Genomic DNA, 22,887 nt, shown 5'->3' with positions numbered 1-22,887 from the left:
AAAAAAATCCTTCCAGTAGCACCTTAGAGACCAACTAAGTTTTTCATAGGTATGAGCTTTCATGTGCATGCACACGAAAGCTCATACCTATGACAAACTTAGTTGGTCTCTAAGGTGCTACTGGAAGGATTATTATTTTTGTTGATTTTACTAGTTCTAACTTGTGACTTGGTTACAGGGGACAGAAGCCCACTGGAGTAAGAAAGCCAGTATGTATAAAGTATCCCTATTCCAAAAAGGATAGAGTTGTTACTTTTTTAAAAACAACAACAACAACACCAAACAAGCCAGTTCTGTGTAGAAATGCAGTAGGGAATTGTATTTTGTAGTGAGGTTCAACAGATGATCAGCAATGCCAGGCACAAAGAAGGGTTGCTTTCTAATAGGTCAGTTGAAAGGGAAATGGATTAATGGCTCCATCCAACTGAGTGTGATTCATTTCAAGGAACAAAAGCAGTGCCAGTAACCAGTAGCTCTTTTCAAGTAGAAAAAAACAATATCTAGGCCCCATTCAGGAAGATATGTCTGGCTGCCAAGAAATCATCAGTGTTTTAGGTCCTATCACTTTGCAACCTTATCAAAGTATTCTGTTTCCTTTTCCATCACATTTGTTTGCCAGCTGAAACCCAGAACTCCACATAAAACAACCTCTGCAAAACACATGAATCAAACCATAAAATGCAGGCTTATTAGAAACCTCTAATGTGTAATCTTTTTGACAATTACATCTTAAGCAACAAAAGTTAATAGTTTCAGAAAACGTCACTTAGATAAGGAAATCTGATTTAAACACAGAGACCTGTAAATAAATATTATACAGTTGCTCAGATATTATAAACATCAGTTATTGAAACTTTGAAATAGAAGTACAAATAGCACATAATAGTTATCACAAACAACTTATCCGGTTATCAGAAGAGGACAAAATGTCACTATGCCAGGGGTCAGCAAACTTTTTCAGCAGGGGGCCGGTCCCACTGTCCCTCAGACCTTGAGGGGGGTCGGACTATATTTTGAAAAAAATATATGAATGAATTCCTCTGCCCCACAAATAACCCAGAGATGCATTTTAAATAAAAGGACACATTCTACTCATGTTAAAAACACCAGGCAGGCCCCACAAATAACCCAGAGATGCATTTTAAATAAAAGGACACATTCTACTCATGTAAAAACATGCTGATTCCCAGATGTCCGTGGGCCTGATTTAGAAGACGACTGGGCCGCATCCGGCTCCCGAGCCTTAGTTTGGGGACCCCTGCACTATGCTATTTAAATAAACTCAAACACAATGCTGAAAATGACACAAAATGACTGTAAATATTATTATGGTACTAAGTTGCAGTATAATGTTGCAGAGTAATTTTTTGGGGGGGGGGTAAATCTACACAGTATGCAATACTGAGCACATAGAACTGTTTCAACCTACAGTAACCTGACTGGACAAAAAAAAAACTGGTTAAACTACGGAGTCTAGGGCAGGCATCCCCAGACTTCGGCCCTCCAGATGTTTTGGACTACAATTCCCATCTTCCCCAACCACTGGTCCTGTTAGCTAGGGATCATGGGAGTTGTAGGCCAAAACATCTGGAGGGCCGCAGTTTGGGGATGCCTGGTCTAGGGCTTGCTGATCAGAAGGTCGGCGGTTCGAATCCCTGCAACGGGGTGAGCTCCCGTTGCTTGGTCCCAGCTCCTGCCCACCTAGCAGTTCGAAAGCACATCAAAGTGCAAGTAGATAAATAGGGACCGCTCTGGAGGGAAGGTAAACGGCGTTTCCGTGTGCTGCTCTGGTTCGCCAGAAGCAGCTTTGTCATGCTGGCCACATGACCCGGAAGCTGTCTGCGGACAAACGCCAGCTCCCTCGGCCTATAGAGCGAGATGAGCGCCGCAACCCCAGAGTCGGACACGACTGGACCTGATGGTCAGGGGCCCCTTTACCTTTACCTACACAGTATGCAATACTGAGCACATAGAACTGTTTCAACCTACAGTCACCTGCCTGGACCAAAAAAAACTGTCAAACACCTTAGTGGTAAAGTTTATTTTAGTGTGCTTACAAAATTGAAGAGCAGTGTAAAAATGTCTCAAATACTCTAACTGCAAACTGAACTTCATCTCTGCTTATCTAGGTTCTGCAGTTTCTGCTCTCTGCTACAAAAGTCAGACCACACTCATTTCTTCTTCAACCCAAATCCTCTAGGAGACAACAGCTGCCAGCTAGACTGCAGAGCAATGAAGCACAAGGTGACAATCTAACAACAGGAGATGTCTCCTGGTTAGCAGCCGTATCTGTACCTGGGATTACAAGCACTGGTAAGCATTATTTGAAGTATGCATAGTTAGTGGCTCTGCACTCAGGAACTCAATGGAGATCAAGGCAGCCCTGATCATGTGTCGTGAAAGGACAGGAGGGTATTAGAAATTTAAGGATTTCATTTGATAAGGGTTTGCCATTCTGTGGCTGCATACACACCATACAAAGCACCCACCCACACCAAGAGTCATGGGAATTGTAGGTGCTGGGAACTGTAGCTCTGTGAGAGGTAAATTACAGTTCCCAAGAGCCTTTTTGGAGGGGGGTGCAGATGTGCTTTAAATGTATGGTGTTTATACAGCCATGCGCTCAATGTTGCAATGGTATGTACACATCCCTATGAGAAAGATCCACTGACTAAAGCACAATGCCTGGTCTTCTTTTCAACAACCTTACTATTCACCCAGGTCTTTTAAAATTTAAGTTTTGCAATTTCTCTGTTTGGCCTGCAAAGTTACCAGATGTGGCACTGTTCCGTCCTCCAGACTCCAGTGCCTTACAGTCCCAGATAACATAACTGATCTCTCTGTTGTTGTTGTTTAATCATTTAGTTGTGTCCAGTCTCTTCGTGACCCCATGGACTATAGCACACCAGGCACTCCTGTCTTCCACTGCCTCCCGCAGCTTGGTCAAACTCATGTTCATAGCTTCGAGAACATCTGTCTGTTAGCCACACTTTATCTAGCTAAATACTGTATATTGTAATTTTAGAGAGCCAAGTTCTGCCTGATTTTTGAATTTTAGTACTGTACTGTATACTCAATCCTTGATGTGATGGGTCTCTGAACATTTACCTTGCTCCCATAGATATTGTATAACATTCGTAACCTAAACTGAAATCTAAATTTGAAGCAAATAGCAAGCAAGACAATAATAATAATTAGCCATGCAATTTCTTATTTGCCTAGGACAAATCAGAACTGTGCCAAGGCAAGGATTCAAGATTCAGCTGCATTTGCTGTTGCTCTTTTTGCTCAGCTTGTTTCCTTTATTACTGCTACAACCAACAAAATGTAGTACACCTCCAGAACCAACAACTTTGTATAAACTCTCTTCTAGTTCATGCTTTAAATGGAAAATGCCCTAAAGCCCAGAGTAAGAAAGGGAGAATCAGTCCAGAGAACTGCTTCTTCAAGACCTTTTGCTACAATGCACAAGCTCCATTTAAATGCAGGCACACTTAACATAAATAGGTTAAGATGCATTTTGGAGGCTCTGAAACTGTTGCATAGCATAGGACAGCTTTTGCCAGCAGGGTACCCTCTAAATGTTTTGAACTACAACTCCCATCATCCCCAATCAGCATGTGCTGGTGTAGGACATTAGAAAATCAAAAGCTATTACAATAGAAGGCACTATGACACCAGTTAGGATCAAAGGACTCTAAGCTACAGCAAGCATGCAATTAGATGCAGGTCAGCCCCTATGATTTCCACATGGAAAGGATAGTATTACATGGGATGCACAAGAAAATAATGGCATTTGCTTCTATACTCAGTTTTGCACAGTGTTTCTAAATCCTAGAGAGTCCATTACATTCTGCAAAGATGGATACAAAAAACTAAATCCACTGCTTACTTTGCATTATTCAGCATAAGAGGCATTTAAAGAGCTATTCCCTACAGTGAAGTTTTTGAAGTGCCTTGGCATGGGAACCACAAAGTCGGGCAATGAGCAAACGAGAGTACAATTATAAGGATGAATACAGTGCTTTTAAGCTTTCTTTAAAGTACAGCAAGCCACCCAGAGAAGCATCTTTTATAAGCCTGCTCATGGGGTAGAGACTCACGTTTTCACCTTTCCTAACTTTGCCTAGATTTAGCATAGAACAGCCTCCCCCAACCTCATGCCTTCCAGAGGTCCCCATCAGCTCCAGCTAGCACAATAATCCCAATCAGGTTTTGTCTATTGGTGGAGTGACAAACAGGTTTTGCGTGTCAGTTTAAAGGGTATGGAGAATGAGTAGCCCACACTACACAATCAATGTACAGAAGTTGTTTCTGATAATTTATGATCTACATGTGACCTGGTGCACACCAACACATTTACTCAGAAGTAAGTCCCATTGAGTTCAATAGGGATCACTCCTAGCCCAGCTAAATGGTGTTTATCTGGGAGTACTGCAGCCTGAGTCTGGATCCAATCCATTGCTTTTCATTATCTCAAAGCTGTATAAAAAATTCATGAGAAGTGTGACCAGAAGGTAATTCTAAAGCAATGTTAGTTTGCTTTAAAAAGAAAAGAAAAAAGCCAGTGATTTTCCACACTTTCTTGTTTTGCCCACATCTCTGTCATAGCCAAAGTTGTTTTATATCTCATTAGTTCCTATCCAGAATGGGGAAGTAATTCTGATTTTTCACCAGTTATGTCATCACTGAGAAAAGAATACTATCTGCAGGCCTTCTGGAGTGGAATCCACATATGAGCTGTCTGGTGGAGTTCCAGCATCTAGCCACGTCCCTAACATTTGACAGTTGTCTCATATGCTTTCACAGGATTATGCATTTCCTAACAAGAACTGCACAAGCAACAGCCCACCACCTACTACTTTAACCACTTCCTTTGTTTAAGCCTGATGACAGGGCTTTCCTTCCTGAAGTGAATTAGCAAGCAAGGACTTTATTCTGAAGCGCCTCATTTACTAACACAAACACTATTCCTTTTTGATATCTTTACCTAGCTTTGGAAGAAAGTAAGAAAATAAGAGACAGTTTGAAAGTATTCTCTAGACTGCAACCTTTTAACAACTACTTTGGAGGGAGCTCTGTTAAAAACAGAGGGATGAACTTAGAAGTAAAATTGATAGGTCTTTACCGCTAGATAAATCAATATCCATATTTTCAGCATCACAAGCTAAGTACTTCTTGCCTGAATTTTTAACTAGGTTTTAACTAGTAGCCTTGGGAGTCAAGCTGGATGATATTAGGAGCTGGTTGGAAAAGAGAAAAGAAAGAAGAAAACAGCTTAGGAGAGACAGGGAAGGAAATAACTATGCTTGCAGTTCTGCTTACCTGGGAGTAAGCCCCACTGGATTCAATGTAACTTATGTCATGGCTAAGGACCACACTGTAACTAACAGCACCATACATTTAAAGGTTATTCAATGCACTATAGAACACATGACTCCCTCACAGAATCCTGGGAAGCGTAGTTTTCCCCTCACAGAACTTCAATTACCAGCACTCTTAAACTACATTTCCCAGGATTCTTTGGGAGCTGGAGTCATGTGTTTTAAATATGTTGAATAAGCTTTAAATGTATGGTGTGGATCAGGCCTCCCTGGGGCATTCAGAAAGAAGGGGATAGAGCTGTCTCCTGCTTTCTTTTTAACCCTCTGCAATTTTATAGAAAAAAGCTTTGGTTTAGCTAGTTTTAAAATTTGTACTCTTGGGAAACACCATTGATTATAAATAGCTTCTACTCAAAGTATGTTTGTTTGGCACTATGATTCATAATTTCTTTGAACAGATTTAATGACTCATGCACCATAGTGTACAGTGTAAGGAAAATGTGGTTTAAAATCCATCTAACGAAGTTTAATGTTGTACTTCAATACTTGTTAATTTCAAGATGTTGTAGAGAAGTTCTTGTTTTGACCATTTTAGTGAGGATCCCAGCAGGGGCGTAGCCAGGATCAAAACTGGGGGGGGGCAAGCCATGGTCATTTAGGGGCAGGGCCACGAAGTGGGAACATGGGGGGGGGGCTACAGGGCCAACGGGCCCAACATCGTGGCGGCGGCGACCACCTTGTGCTTCTGGGACTGGCAGCGTCGGCGGCTACCCTTATTGGCTGGAGAGGACGGGAGGGTCACGACAGCTCCGAGGCGTTGCTGCATATCAGCATAATATTTCAACCATGTCGTGGGTTCAAGCCCCACCTTGGAAAAAAATTCCTGCATTGCAGGGGGTTGGACTAGATGGCCCTTGTGGTCCCTTCCGACTACAATTCCATGATTCTATTGATATATTACCATAGCATATGCATTATTCTGCTTTCTTGAATTGTCCTACTCCTAGGCATAGCAGCCAACTCCTAGAGGCCTAGGTGCCCCCCCCAATTACTGGTAAATACTGTATTTGAAAGAGTCATCCCCCCATGTTGATGGGCTTTCTATGTGGGGCTTACCTGCCCCCCCCGTATTTTATTAAGGGTGGAAGAGGGAGGGAAGGAAGGAAGAAATAGAGAGAGGGATAACTCACATTTGTGGGTGCCTCTGGGTGATGCTGGAACTATGCAGCAAGAGGAAGATACCGGTACGCCTGTACAGGAGCCTTGTAAGCAGCTTTCTCTTTGCTTGATTTACAGTATACAGATGCAGGAGGAGGGGCAGACTGCTTTTTATAAACATCACTGTGTCTATCAAAGGTACAGCCCCCCTTTTCTTATTCACTTCCTTTTAGCCTTGCAGAGCCACCTTAGTCAAATTGAATCCTCTGCACCCTCATTAAATCGCCAATAGAACTCTTAATGCGATCCCTGAATGCTAACAACTCCCACTGAAGAACAATAGGGTGAAGTTGTGAGCTATCAAATCTTGCCTGAAAGGCAATGGACAATCTGCTCCATTGTCTTAACTGCTTAACTAGCGGTAGCCACTTTGCTTTATTTATTTGATGTGTTTTTGTTACAGCTGTGTTCCTGCCCCCCCCCAGCAAGCAGATACCGAGCTGTTCTCGCTAAAGCAAAGCCCTTTCCACTTCAGTTTTTGGAGGGGAAAAATGCTGGTTATGGTCTGTAAAATACATTAATTTTTTGCTTCTGGGGGGGGCAGCTGCCCCCCTGCCCCCTGCCTACGCCCATGGATCCCATAGGGAACTTGAGATGATGTATGTGAAAGTAATGGAATGTGTATTGTTAATTATTGATTTCAAGTTACAAAGCTGTTCCAACTCAGAGAATAAGTGCCATTATAATTGCAAGAAAGGTTACTCTAAAATTAAATGCAACTTCACAGTTTGATAGAAGACCTATATGATATGAGCTGAGTCATATTTCTATCCTCTTTGATAAAGATGAAATTAACTGAAAATAGTTGTTTATATTTTAGCAATTATCATTTAATATCTCATTTACTGAAGTCTAGGGCACAAGTCTTGGGCTGTAGTAAGTTGCACTACAGACAAGCTTTATTTGCTTAGATTAAAAGGTAAAAACTACAGTATTTTAATTAGGGAGGCATTAACGAAATCCAGAAGCCACAGATTCCCCCCCACATCCATTTTAATCATCATGGTTCCCATGCTGTTAAGGGGGCTTCCCCCTGTAATTCAAACACTGCAAAATTTCCTACAAAAGCACACCGCCACATTGGCAGAAATCCTGTTTACTGTTATTCAGAGTTAACTGCAAAGTTCTGCAATTCCATTCTGCTATATGGCAACAGCTTTGGGTTCACTGTAAAAGATCTCAGTCTAGTAGTTCCTGTACTACTGGAGTCAAACACCACCTTGGGATGCAAATGGTAGTAGTTCTGTCCTGCTTTGGGTATTTTGGGTGTGCTGTACAAATGTATTATTTGGCACAGGACAGCGCCCCTAGTGGAAGAGTGGTTCTAAAAATAATATTTCCATTGCAATTAAAATGGATGCATAAGTTTTTTCAAATGCTGATAAGAGAGTGGGGGGGGGGGATGGTTGGAAGGTCAGAAAGGTCTTTAGAGTGAGAATGGCCAGGTGCAAATCAGGCTTGTAGGATAGCTTCACACGTTCTGCAAGGCCCATTTGTCAAACTCATATCTGTTCCTTCTCAAATTAAATAACTGAGCAAGGGAAAGTTCATTTCCAAAGTGGCCTATATCTGTAGTGGCTGAGGGTATTTCAAAGAGAGAAAAATGCAACTTGAAAGTGAAACATGTCCTGTGGTATATTTTGACAACATCTCCCCTGATCCAAGTTTATGTATTCAGATGTAGTGTGTGAAACACCTCAGACTCAGGTTTCTCTTAGAGCTGGGCTGCTTTTGGAAGATATTTGTCTGAAAGAGGAACCAGGGATCCAAACTGACTCCTTACATTGAAAGAGACACTACCACATTTACATGTTATCAAGTGAGAACTGCACCAACCACCAAAGCTCAACGTCCCCTGCAGTGTCCACCTTTTTAATGGTGCTGAATTCTCAAAGAGGCATATTTCACAGAACATTTTCTTTCAGGGCTATATCCACAAATGGATTTACTAGGATAGTCCCCCTCTCCTAAATTCCAACTCTAATCACCCACAGTGCAACTGATTCTCCTTACCTTTTCAGCCTTCAGAATCCTATTTCACAGTAGTTTACCAATATTATGTGGCCTTTCCATTGCAATAGGTCAACTACCAAGCATTATGCAGTCAGTAGGTCCTTGTGGCTAATCTGCTGTGAGTGCTATTTAGAATTAAGGTGGCTTTCACCCTTAGAATTTGTTTGTGCCTTTGTATTTTAAGTCAGTTTGTAATCCATGCAGAAACAGAGGAAGAACAACTAAAGGAGAGACAATGGCAGCAGAATAAAATCCCTGCCAAAATTCTTCTGGCCAGTTCCTTCACCACTGTCTCTTTCAAGAACAATGCAATATTGTGCATGTCTACTAACTAGCAAGTCCCCACTCCCATCAGAGCACTGAGTCCCGATAGTGTCCCCTAGTTTTTAAGACTTAGCTGTCATTCCTAGTTAAACACCACCTATATTATAGCACCTCTCTTAACCTGTTTTCCTGCTGTATTGTTAAGGGTTCCAAAAGCAGAGTCACTTGTACAGTCATTCACACATAATTTATTCTGCAGCATTTTCCCCTGCTTGGGTATACTGGGTGGAGCACCAGCTCTGCCCTTAAACTGAAACCACAAACTGAGTTGTTTATATCTCTTGACATATTTAATCATAGAACAGGATGATTAAAAGAGCATGGAAAGCTTAAGTTACAAAAACGTTAAGGGTTGAAAGAACAATCAACGATGCAAAAATGTTAGCCAGCTTCTATCCTAGATGCCATACGAAGCAAAATCACTAGTGAGGACCGTAATTCATCACAAACTTTAGGCGTGTATTTTAGGAGTAAATAACACAGGAATCCTGTACAAAATGATTTCCCATAATTTCTATTGTCCATTCATTTCTCCCCTTAATTTTGCACATTTAAGTTCGTGGTCCTTACCTCTAAAGCTGTCTGCCCCTGCCCCCCAAACACTCTTCCATGATTTCCCCTTTCTCTGCTTTCTACTCTCTTCTTCAGCCCATCTACTATTATTAGTATTCTGTGTCTACATAGTGCCATCAGGGTGCCCAGAGCTGTACAGAACTTAGAAGTAACCAAGTCCTCTGCTTGACAACATAAAGCTAGCACTGGTTTCCACTGCAGACTTGTTTTCTTTTGTTATGCCCCACAAGAATAGACTAATGAACCTGGGTTCTGTAGTTTGCTAACATGGCTGGGAATTGTAGGGGCAAGGCATGTATTTTAAGTGTGTGTTGGACATGTTGTAAAAGTATAGTGTGGATCTGCCCTCCATCCCTTCCTTTAAATCTTTCCTCAAAGCTTATTTGGACTTTGCCCAAATTTATTCATTCTGTGCTCACTGTCTGCTACCATATAATTCCCTTTACTATAAAACACAGATCCTCTTCTCTGACATTGTGTTCATCTCATTTAGCATAAAAAAACCCACAGCTCAAGTGACCCTGTCAGTTCTGTGTGCTGTACAATGTCCAGCACACATTGTTGGTGGGTTACTAATAATAATCTAACCTTGAATAACACAAGCAACAGACTGGTGGCTGATTGCCCAAAAAACTATTTTTAAACCCAGACTTCAGTCTTATTCATATTTAAAAGTGAAGTACTTATGCAGCTAGCAGATAAGAGCTGCCCACCATAGGAGCAAATTAACTCCTGACATAAGCCCACAAAGTGGAGGAAGTTCAAAGCAGGATTCCCCTAATTCTGAATCATACTCAGTGTTGGGTGTAGCCTGTGAGTATTTTGTTCCCTACTTTGTTGCAAACTATTTGGCTTTGTGATAACAAACAGTTCAGTCCCTAACATCATGCAGCCCTATTTAGAGGAAGGTGCTACAAGAGGATGGATTCTAAAAACATTGTATTTTGAGGGGGGAAGGGGTCAGGATAAAAAATTCAGTGACTGCTTTTCCACCCTGCTTATATTATTCTTTCAGTAGACCTCCAGTGACCTCCTCCCATATGACTCAGTAGGATTAAACACTGTCAGAAGTCATAGGCTTCAACAAGGGGTCAACAAATCGTCATGTCTGAATCCTGTCCTAAAGTATTCCCTTGGAACAATAAAATGTAGATTCCAGGCTTGCTGTTGACAGAAGAAGCATAAGGGCAGATACTCTTCTCCTTTGACAGGCCCACTGCGAGTTGCATTCTGACACATCATGTACAAGGCACATTAGAGTGACTGGCATAATTCTTGTTCACTAAAGAATTGCTGTTTCTCAAGGTGCAGACAGACATATATTCTAAGATTTCAGTCATGTGCTCACCGCCCTGGGAGCAAGCCCCACTGAACTAAGTTGGGCGTACTTATGAGTAGGTGTGTATAGGATTGCACTGCTAATAGGGTGGAGGTGGTTTGAATGCACAATTATCTGCCTAGGAAACATGCCTCATAATGCAGTGAATGTGGTGGCAAATGTACTTCTACCACACCCCAAGCACTCCCTACCACATCAGCTTCTTGTCAGTTTCACCTAGAGTTTACAGTGTTTGACAATGAATACCTAAGTGCTGATTGCTTTAACAATGTTGTTCCATATTTCTCTAGTCCTAATTCATCTGGTGAGGCACCATGCAAACAAAAATTTGATCACCTGCAATCTGGCTTGCATACTCTTCATTTTGAAATAAGGCTTGGCCTAATTTGCAAAGCTATTCATAAATAGACTTTTTAAAGAGAACATATAGACATATAGATATTTTATGTAAAGAATATGTAAAGTATGAGATGTTAAATAGAAATGTCTTGGCCTTTTATCTCTAAAGCTATACATCCTTTGCACCCAAAAGGAAACTGTCTCAAACGTGCATGGATGTAGTTCAATAATATCTTACCCCCTCAAAATGGGTATTTGTTCCCATTAGAAAGTAATGTTTGCCAAACTTTTGAATGAGCCATGGTTTTAACAAACAGGGTATTTGTTTGAGCATAATAAATTTGACCACCATCTAATTCCTCTTTAGGATGAGTGGTATTAAAAGATGCCCTGGACATCAGTTAAAATAATGGAATCCATATCCCGTTTTAAACTTTTAGAAAATACCATTGTTTGATTGCAAACTAATGAGCATGCAGCTGAGTGCAACAGGATGTGCTTGTACCAAAATAAGCAGATGTGCCACACAGAGGCATACCTAGGCTCCCTTGTGCCGCTGGCAATGAGCTGTATTGGCACCCTTCCATCCCTTGCGCCCTTGCCAGAGGAACCTGTGGACTTTGCCCGGCCGCCCAGAGCAGCAGAGGAGCAACCCAGGAAGTGTGTGGATGGGCAAACAGGCTTCTAGTCATTCTGAGCCACAGGCCCTTGGCATACGCCACCCTAACCAAGCCCTAGATACACCTCTGCTCCCACATACTGTTGGGATTTAAGGGTATGTTATCCCATCTCAAAATTGCAATGTAAGTAACGCTTACCACTGTTTGAAACGATCAGTAGATGTGCCTGTGTAGGAAATAGAGCTGCGAAGTTAATAATTTATCTAAGTTAAGTTCTTCTGCAGAATCTTACATGAAGTTTTGCTGTAGTTTGAGCCTTCTTATCACTGCTATTCCCAATAAAGACCAAGTAGCAAATTCTCCTAGTGTCTCTCAGGGTCTATAGAAAAAAAGCCGCTCTAGTTAACTACAACACAATTACTGCAAAAACATTTCCAGTTTACATAATTGAAAGGTATTGATACTGTAAAGGTAAAGGTAAAAAGGTAAAGGTAAAGGGGTCCCTGACCATCAGGTCCAGTCGTGTCCGACTCTGGGGTTGCAGCGCTCATCTCGCTCTATAGGCCGAGGGAGCCGGCGTTTGTCCGCAGACAGCTTCCGGGTCATGTGGCCAGCATGACAAAGCTGCTTCTGGTAACTAAATAACAGTGCAATCCTATGTATATTTACTCAGAAGTCTCACTGTTTTCAGTTAACTTGTCCCATTGGCTTCGATGGAATTTGGTTACAGCTAATTTTAGATGGACCAGGACAGGACCTCATTGGAGCCTATTCATCAGTTGTATAGCCAAAGGGGGGGAAACCCAGCAAAAAGTAAGTTTATACTTCAGTAATAAATGGTCCCCGTTTCTTTTTTTACACAATTACAGGAAGGATTTCTACCACCTACAGTTGTTGCACTTACTTTCTACATGGCAGCATCAGCTGTGCACTCTCAATTAATGCCGCCTTCGCTTGCAAGAAACAGCAAAGTGCCTTTAATAAGATTTAGTAGCCAAATGATTCCTGAAATTAGTTCAATACGCCTTGTCCCTCCCCTGTGGCTGTTATGGCACTTTCAGATGCCTGCTTCCCTGCATCCCCCACTCCGAGATCATAGTCCTTTTGAGAGTGCCTATCACACTGACATGCTAAACATCTACAAGCCAGATGTAAAATTTATTCCCATTTCAAACATACTAGCAGGATCAGCAGAGGAGAAAAGCAACCATCACATAACACAACAACAACAACAAAAAGCCCTGCAACACCTTTATAAGATACTTCCTGCTTCTCTGTAAGGTTTATTTATTTATTTAACAATGTACTTTGTTTTAATCCAAAAAAGGTATCCAAGATGGATAACAAATCAATAAAAGTTAAAAGGAATTTTAAAAAGTCAGCATATTAACATCTTCTTCATATATATAGGAGCAGTGGTTAAAACTTTCAAAACTTCCAAATGAAACAGTAAAATAGCCTGCCAAGGGCCTTGGTATAATCAAGTTTCTATAGGTCTCCTAAGAGACAAAGCCTAGCAGACTTCAGTTGGCAGAGCATTCTGTAGGGTAGGTGCTACTACAGAAAATACTCTTTCCCTGGTAGCTGCCCACTGGGCTTCACAGGGTTGAGGGCTCTGAAGTGGAGCCTCTGTTGATGAGCAGAGCATGCAGGGAAGAATGCAGAGAAGCAGCCAGTCCTTAAAATACTCAGATCTCATGCCATTTTGGGCTTTAAAGGATAACACCAGCATCTTCAATTCAGCATGGAAACAAACTGTATCTTACTTTTCTCCACTGCGAAACAAGAATAATGTCAAATAGACTTTCAGTTAAAAACACCACTGTGTTTTTGTTAGACTCTGCTACCATTCCTATCACACAACTGAGCGTGGAGAACAAGGTTTCCTTGAAAAACCTAGTCTATATACCTACTGCCCCTGAAACCAGCTGGAGATAACAATATATTGGAATATTTCAGGGCACAGGGGAATGTTAACTAGCTGCTGAGGTCACACCAGTTAATGTTCAATTCAAACAGCTGTGCATTTCATCTACTGAATTTTTTATTAAACTCTCTCTCCCCCCTCTCTCACACACTTGCTCTCTAGCTCAACAGCAAGACCTAACTAAAGCATTTAGCATAAATAAATCAGCAGCCCTTACTGATTTTAGGGCAGAATAATCCTGAGTGACTGTAACTCAAAGCAACCAAAGGTTTATTATTTCCATTACTGTCCATACACAATGCTAGATGAACTATGCAAAGCTGGGGGGGGAGTGCATAGCTAGCACAGAAATATTATTTTTGTAGCTATTCTGCTCATTTGTACGATAAGGTATCCATAATTTGTACAGGACTTGGTTTGTTAAGGAGGTCACTGAATAGATCAGGCCAAGTTTGCTTTTTTAAAGTGAAGTGAGAAACTGAATCTTTCCTGCCTCCAGATCGCATCTAACCTTTTAGACATCCTTGATGAATGTAGCTGTTCTTCAAGATGAGCATGTCTTAAAATAGATAACTAATGAGCAAATCCCTATGCCCAATGAAATTAAATACCCTCCTCCCTACATACACACTGGGTTCACAGCTTGCCAGGGTTATCTGTGTGTGCATGAATCCTTTTGCCCATCCACAGAAAGAGCCCAAATGGCTTAAGTTGCACCACTCTCTCTATGGCATTGATTTGCAAACTTTGACGTGACCCCCCATAGGGTGTGTGTGCAAGACACCTGTGTGTGTGGCATGCATGTGTGCATATTGAAGTTTGAGGGGAGGATAAAAACCTGCACCAAAGCAGGGGCAGGAACACATTCCCGCCCCCAGCTACATTGATCTAGCCTTACAGACATCAAAATGCCAAGCATGAATGCCTCAGAGAACTTTTCATTCCAGCCTCCCTCCCCAGCTTTAGGAGGGAGTCTGAGGGCCAAAGTTTAAACAAACATTCTTCGCCTGGAAGTTTTTACTTTGTAGAAAAAGCAGTGATGGCCCCCAGATCCAGAACATGCACCTGGCCGGGGTCAGAGTCCCAGACCAATTTTCTGCTGAAAATGGCCACCTCCCTGCCTGCCTGCTATTTGGCCCCAAGAGTACTCATTTCAGAGAAGTGGTTTGCAGCAGAAAATTTGTGTTGGACCATGATACAAATCAAGAGCACATTGTGGTCCCTCCCAGTTCTATAATTCTATGGGGCATCTGCAGCTGTTTTCCTCCCCAATATAGAAGTGACAAGATTAAGTAAGCTTGTTCGTTTAAACACACAACCAATGTCACACGCAGTTCCAATACAGCATTGGCTTAGGGCCCCTGCCCATAGATCTCTGGGCACACAGCAATGCTTACATATAGCTGTGCGTATGTAGGAGGGCCCTGCGTGTTGCCAAAAGATTGGCTAAGACTGAGGTAGGAAAGTCAGCTAAATTTTGATGGAGCTTGAGTTTAAAAAGTTTGAAAGTAACTGCTCTGTGTTAAAACATAGAATGCCCTCAATAGCTAACATTTCAGTTGCATGTCTGGCAAGTTCAAGACCAATGCTTCAACTACTTCAATTCCTACACCAAGCAATCCAGCCCCTCCCAACAAGGAAACACCTATTTCTAAAGGAACAGGTAGGGTTGCTGCCATCTGGAAAGTATTTGCACACTTGCCTATCCAGTGTGCTTGCCAGTGTTTGGGAAGCAGGTGTTCACTATGTCTACTCTGAAGCCTCAATGAATTCAGTGAGGCTTCCTTCCAGGGATGCAGCGTTAGGACCGCAGCCTTAGATGATTCAAGCGGTGGTGCCATTTCTTCTGCTATTGAGGCCACCTCCCAATCCACTAGTCCACCTTGAGCTCCTCCACTGAAACCTGCCAAGCAAAGCCCCTGACCTGTCAAAACTTCACGGAGCTCCGCCCACTAGCCCATCCTGGCTCTGCCCATTGGCCTGTTTTTTTTAAACCTCAAGTTGGCAACCCAAGGCGGGGGGGGGGGAGTGCCGCGGGTTTCATCCCCAGCCCTGGCAGCTTTGTTTAGAGAGGCTCCTCCTGGGGCTGGCAGAGACTTCCCTCCTCGGCAAACAGGGCTTCTTTGTACCTCGGCTGCCTCTTGCCAATCTCCTGGCGCTTCATGGCGAGTGTCTCCCTCTCTCCTTCCTCTCCTTCCCACGCAGACCAAAAACAACTCCTCTCTCCCCTTCCTCCCGAGCTTCACTTCAGCCGCGCAATGACGCCCCTGCCCACCGCGGAAAGCGCGCGCCTCGGCTCTGTGGAAAGCCCCTCAGAGCGCCGCTCGTCGCTCCTGCCAGCGTGGCAGCCCCGAGTTCCCCCCTCGCCCAGGCAGCCTGGGGAAGAGCGAGACCCGTTCCCTCGCACCAGGCAAACGTCGAACCCAACCTGGAGCCAGCCGCCAGCTACCTACCGGCGGGCTGCTCTGCGGGAAACTAAGTCTGAGGCGCGCGCTGAGGTGAGGGGAGAGAAACGCCGCCAACGCCGCCGCCGCCGCCGCCGCCGCCGCCACCACCACCACCTTCTCCTCTTCACGCGGCACGTCACTCACCTGCTCCTGCCGGGCTGGGCCGCCGGTGCCGCCAAACGCGCCGCTCTCCTCCTTTGACAGCTGCCTTTTGTTTTCCCCACCCTCCTCGGTCTCCGCTTCGGCTGCCGCTCCACCCCGAGAGCCACGTGAATGAAGCCGGGCGGGCGAGGCGGGCTACTCCAGGGAGGGGCGGTCCTGGCGTGCCGCGAGGGAGAGGCGGGCGAAAAAGGGAAGAGGGACTGGAGCCAACCGCGAGAGCCCAGCCCAGAGGCGGAGTGTGTCACGCGTCTGTGTGGGGCTGCCGGGGGAGGCGGGAGACTTCTCTCTGTCACGCCGGCGACCAACGCCTCGCGCCTTCCTTGTCTTCCTGCCTGCTCAGTCATCGCCTCGGTGAGCTCAGGTCACCTCCAGTAACAGCAGCAGCATCCACAGCCCTGCTGCTCCAGCTGCTCCAGCAGCAGCACAAAGGAGCACTTCCTGTGTCACTCTGCTCCTTAGGAGATGCTCTGCCTTTCAGCAGCTGCGAAATGGTAACTTTCAAGTCTCTATGTGCAGGAGGTCCCTTGTCTATGCAGAGGTTGCCCTGCCTCTCTAGTCAAGGACCTGATAATCTGGTGTCTCACAGAAAGGGGGAACCTGTGGTTGGCTGCAGGTGTTATTGGACTCCAGCTCCCTTGACCGAGGCCATTGCTGGTTGCCAAACTTAATGCACTGCTATCAGAAGATTGCACACATAACCAGCCCTGCCATCTGTTAAACTGGACAAGGAGTAAACATGGATCAGGGGAGGGGCAAGGTGGCAGCGAGGTCAGTGCAATGGCAGAGCCAGCCAGTCCAGTGCTTTTGCCACATGCCCACGTTCTGCCACTCTTCCTGCCACCTTGCCTCTCCCCCTCTCAGTTACTGGCAGCAACGTCAACACTGGGAAGCCGGGGAAGCCATGTTGCCGCACCCTGCTCCTCCGGCTGCTACTGTGACTAGTTGATTAAAGGACAATGAATTAACACACGTATTTCTTGTCTAATTTTCTGGGAGTGTCATTTTGCAAATCCTAATGGAAAAGAGGAAATTTGCCATCAGTGTAAGACTTACCAGTACACTGTACCGTCCGTCACTGTGGCCACTTCAGCATGTGGCAGCTGTAGGTAAAGGTAAAGGGACCCCTGACCATTAGGTCCAGTTGCGGACGACTCTGGGGTTGTGGTGCTCATCTCGCTTTACTGGCCGAGGGAGCCGGCGTACAGCTTCCGGGTCATTTGGCCAGCATGAGTAAGCTGCTTCTGGCAAACCAGAGCAGTGCACGGAAAGGCCATTTACCTTCCTGCTGGACCTGTTTATCTACTTGCACTTTGATGTGATTTCGAACTGCTAGGTTGGCAGCTGTAGGTAGCACTGAGCTATTTCAGCCTGTGGAAAAACTGGTCATATTGCACATATGCTTCCATCCACAGTATTCAGTTTCTGGTGCTGGTTTTCTTGGGGTGGTTGCACTAGCATGACAAAAGCCAACCACAGTGTGCACTACCAAAAGATCACAAACATAATCGGTTTACCAGCTGCTAAAGTGATTGGAAGCAAACATGGGCAAGACTCTTACCATGGCCAAGAGTATCAAAAGACAAAGCCACAGGGACCTGTGAGACAATAATGGCCATAGCTTGGAGAATACATGTTTGTATTTTGTATTCAGTCCGCTTATACCCATATGCGTACATATGTAATAATATTGAAAAAACATTTCATTTCATTGCCTCTTGAGTTCCTGTCACTCTGTCAATGGGTACTTATATTTGCCAACCTGTGTGATAGTTATCATGGATATTAAATCCAAACTCCTCCCCCTCCCCCTCTTCTTCTATCATCGTGATTGTGGGACTAGTTTCTTTCATAAACTATAGGTACTGCTTGATTGTAAAATGACAACCCTTAAATAACACTTCGTTACAATTTAGCAAACTAAAGCTGCAGTCCTTGATAGGACGGAGAGGATATATTGAATTGCCAATGATTATTTACTGGTTTCATATATTATTATTTATAATTCTTATTTGTAATCTTGTAACCTACTCCCCCCTTATGAGCTGTCAATTAGACACACTTCTGATTTAATCTCATTTCTGTTTGCTCATGTTTTACCATCTCTTTATCATGCTTCACAACCTGTCAATGTTGCAATTATTTTACAAGTTATATTAAAATGCAGTTTGGAACTTCTCTTGTTTGGTCAGGTGAATGGAAATCCAGTGTTGTGTCTTTACTACTCAATATCTGGGGTGGTGTTTAGCAGGCAACACACTGCTGGCTTTGTTCAGGATAATTGGGTCTGGTAAGGTTAAAGATCCCATCACCGCTGCAAAGGGCAGTCTGACTGAGCTGTCTCCACTTGCCTGGAGCTCCAGGGCATCTGATCTCTAGGCTGGCCGGCAAGGTCAAAGCAACTTGGTCAGATAAACAACAAAAGCCAGCCTGACTGAACTGCTGCTGCTATTCAGCCCACGAGGAGCATCTGATAATATAGACTGCAATGCAGGGTGCTTTTTTAAAGAAAAAAAAGGTGGTATTCACCATGAAGTTGTTACAGCAAGTGTCACACTTTTAACGTTTGGGGAAAAAAGGTGTTGACATTCTGTACCCTTGAGTACTCCCAGAAAAAGTACTGCTGCGATCAATGGTTTGTGTGTGAGAGATGTGCATTTATATGTACACTTCAGTAAATTCATTTTTGTAGACATTCCTTGGCTAGAAAACTGCATTGCAAAATTCAGGGAAATGTATATTTCGAAGGATATCTGTGTTTTGGTTTATGAACTGTTTAAAAAAGTGCAGGTTTAGTAGGTTTGCCTTTAAATGTGAACTGACTCAAATTACTCCTCCATCCCTAGTTATGGTATAAGGCTCAGCTGTGGATAGGAGCAGGGTTATAGAAAATTCTGTGTCCTGACAGCAAGATGCCCATTTTGTTTCTTCCCCTAATGAAATGAAATGAAATACCAGTAAATAAACAGGAATAATAAATATAGAACAAACAGGAAAAGTGGATATAGTACTATGTTTTATTTGCCTTTAAAAAAATGCATGTAGCTCTTTTTAAAAAGGAATTTTACTCTTCATGAGCTTGAAAAATATGCAGATATTAACAGCACATCTATTATGGCACCCCATGTATATAATAATGCCACTATAATAAGGGATTGCTAAATATTCCTTCATATTTTATATAAGTGAATACCCAGGTTCACAAATGAGCTACTTTCTGTAGCATGGGTATGATTTAATGTCAAACACCAGGCAAGTTTTCCAAAATAGCAAAAGGCAGATGACACATGCCTGAAGAAAGATAAAAAACCTTTCAGTCCTCTAAGCTGTTAGTTCCCATAATAATAAGCATGAATATTAATATAATGTCAGCAGCATAAGTAGCTAACACTTGCAGCATTGTTCATGCTTTCTCATGCATGTAGTATAATGTTCCAAGTTTTTTGTTTTTTTGTTTAAAAAAAGCTGGTCTCTGTGGTTAGAGCTGTTTTTTTGCTAAGTTGGTAAAAGCCTCAATCTCCATCATTAATGTTGTTAGCACCATGTTTACAAGTGCAAGGATAGTAAACTGAAAAGCTGGATAGAAGCATAGCAATGAAATACATCGTTCGGTGGTTTCATCTCAATTCCTTTAATAATTGCCTGGAGGAATATGGATTTAATGCTTGTCAATCAAATACACAAGCTTCTTGGATCTAGGGTGACAACTGCAACATTTTCCTTCACTGATGCTCTGTTCTTTGCATATTCTATCAACATTGAGAAAGATAACTAGTTGGCTGCTCCAAATATTTGAAAATAGCTATTAGGTAGATGGATCCAGCGCAGCACCTGAAAAAGGGACTATTTTGCTTTCCACTGAACTCAGAAGTCCCCTTCAAAAAATGGGATTGCTCTCTCACATGAAGTTCTCTGCTGCCATTCAGCAGATTGTTCTGAGACTGCAGTGCAGTTGGGTAGTTTTAGACCAGGCATCCTCAAACTGCGGCCCTCCAGATGTTTTGGCCTACAACTCCCATGATCCCTAGCTAACAGGACCAGTGGTCAGGGAAGATGGGAATTGTAGTCCAAAACATCTGGAGGGCCGAAGTTTGGGGATGCCTGTTTTAGACCCTGTGCTAAGTGGTCTTAAGGGGAGGGGGCTCACTCTTTAGATGCTAATCTACCCCTGCTGTGTTTGGGGAGGTTCCTGCTCACTTTGCTGGGTGAGGCCTTGGACCCTTGCCCCAAAGTCTTGCACTCATAGCACCACTGCCTGAGAACTCCCTAAATCAGTACTGAAAGAACCAGAAGATGAGAAATTAATTTTTTTGGGGGGGGGGAGACTATAAGTGGAATACAAAAATAATATCCTGAAAGCCCTGCAGCCCTGCATGGTTACCAGGCTTGCAGTTTTGTTAATTAGAGCTTTTATCTGCTTCCATTAGCTTAAAAATGGGGAAACTTTTATTTCCTGTTGAAAATCTCGAGAGTAATTTTTCAGGGGCCACATGCCAACAGTTGGGGGGGGGGCAGAGTTAAAAGCAGGCAGAGCTACTCTTCTTTCTCTTAGTTTCTGCCATCCCCTTTTAGCTCTCCCTTATCCAACAGACTACAGAGGGAAGAACAGGTCACTCTTGTCAGAGTTCTCCTCACCCTTCCATCTCCATCTGCTTTAGTTCTTCCCCTTCCCCTCTTCCATGCTCCTTCTCTCCCTCCCCCCCATTTTGGTATTCCCGCATGCCCCAAGTTTAGGATGGCCTTTACCAGGGACCAAGCCCTTACTGTGGTATGCTTGCCAATAGAGGTTTGGCAGGAGCCGTACTTGCTAGTTTTTAGGTATCTCCTAAAAACAGTATTATTCATTCAGACAAGCCTTTCAAACTTGAGATACTTTGGCAGCAAGCTCTTACTGATTTGTTTGGCTTTTTTATAACTGTAATACTGTGTTTCTAGTCTGTATACAGCCTTGTGATGTTTTATGTGAATACTAAAACAACAACAGATAAATAAATCTATAAATGAAGTGGCTGAGAACCTACTGTAGGGCTGCAGGATTCCCAAGTGCACTCTGCATAAAGAAACTTGGCCTTGCAGAGGTTGTTGAATCCCAACTCAAATCAGCCCCAGTCAGCATATTCGACAATCAGGGATGATGGAACTTGTAGTCCAACAACATATGGAGGGCTACAGGTCTCTCAAACCTATGTTAAGAAAATGAGTTATTAGCTGCAAAGTCTCCAGTGCATTTTTCACTTCAGCCATAAATGTGATTCCATCTGTGACACAGGTATAATAATACAGTAACATACAAATAGTATTATTACAGGTATAATAATGCTCCCTATCTTTGGGGGTTGGTTGTGTGGGCATGTGTGTTTCTGCAATGATTAATAATAAAAGGCAAACTTAAAAAAATAGCCTGTTATTTATATGGGAAAGTTATACAACAGTATCAAAGGCATAAATAACAAAAACAGGTAAAAGGAAAAAAAAGTTAAAACTCTGGAGTTTTGGGGTATATTAACAGTGCATTAGAACTGGGTATCATGTTATCCAGGGCAATTTGTAAATCATATGTTTTGTGAAGCGTTGTTGTTAAAGTGTATATACAGTCAAACCTCGGCTCCCGAATGGCTCCATTTTTTGAACGATTTGGCTCGCGAACACCGAAAACCCAGAAGTAAATGTTCCAGTTTTTGAATGTTTTCCAGAAGCCAAACATCTGACGTGGCTTCCGCTGAGTGCAGGAAGCTCTTGCAACCAATCGGAAGCCGCAATTTGGTTGTCAGATGTCTTGGAAGCCGAACAAACTTCTGGAACATATTACATTCAACAACCCAGGTTTGACTGTACTTAAATAGGTTCAGTCCTCTGAGGTTAGGAGGCCTAAACTATATCAAGAGCAACTATACCCACTTGTGTGTTATGCTGATCATATAAAATCAGCAAGGGAAAGCAGCAATGGTTTTATCTCTATTTACTCATTTAAGAGGCTGGTAGCATACCCTTTGTCGGTTCAGGTACCAGAGTGGGATATGGCATAAAATAAACAACAACAGATAGGTAAACATGTAGTTAAAGCTAACAATATAATCAAGACATAAGATCATAAACTAATTTACAGTTTACTTCAAACAAACAATTTTGAATTGTTCTATGAAGCAAAACACACTGGATTCATCTTTTTAAAATGCCCTTTAAAATCTGCTTTATTAATTCTCAAGTTATTCCTTGATAAAGCTTTCTAATTATTATAGTCTTCCCTGGTGCCTGCTGAACTGCAGATTGAAAATGAAGAGAAACATGGATCAAATAAAGGAACCCATTTCCTAAACTAAACTGGAAAAAAACATCTGTTACTGCTGGGGGGGATGGGAGGAAATGGAAGAAAACTGTACAGAATTGCCTCATTAAACAGTAACCTCTTTGTGGGTGCATCACATGTAACAAATGGAGCAGTTCAAAGCTCCAGTTTAAAGCCAAATTCAAAAAAACCCACAAATCAGTGCTTGTCAATTTTTTTTGTTTACTATCAGGAAGAGGAGAGGAAACAATATATTGTTTAAAACATAAGATAGATTTTATTTCACTTTATCAAGACTTTGAGACTTTTCTTGCAAAT

At 42.9% G+C, this 22,887-nt stretch overlaps 1 protein-coding gene across 3 annotated transcripts in view; it reads right to left on the bottom strand.

Annotated features, from left to right (window-relative positions):
- MAPRE2 (microtubule associated protein RP/EB family member 2) overlaps nucleotides 1-16,694 on the bottom strand; it is a 91,976-nt gene extending 75,282 nt beyond the window's left edge. The window contains exon 1 of one of the 3 annotated variants that reach the window (XM_035124853.3): nucleotides 16,269-16,694. The gene's annotated coding sequence lies outside the window, so the exon portion shown is untranslated. Of the gene's footprint in view, nucleotides 1-15,806; nucleotides 15,965-16,130 lie in introns of those variants that run through there. The other 2 variants (XM_035124854.3, XM_088675473.1) reach the window with 2 other exon arrangements.
- Nucleotides 16,695-22,887: the final 6,193 nt, after the last annotated feature.

The sequence above is a fragment of the Zootoca vivipara genome, chromosome 8 (assembly GCF_965207765.1).
Source record: "Zootoca vivipara chromosome 8, rZooViv2.hap1.1, whole genome shotgun sequence".
Taxonomy (NCBI): domain Eukaryota; kingdom Metazoa; phylum Chordata; class Lepidosauria; order Squamata; family Lacertidae; genus Zootoca; species Zootoca vivipara.
This window is presented reverse-complemented; position numbering and strand designations above follow the sequence as displayed.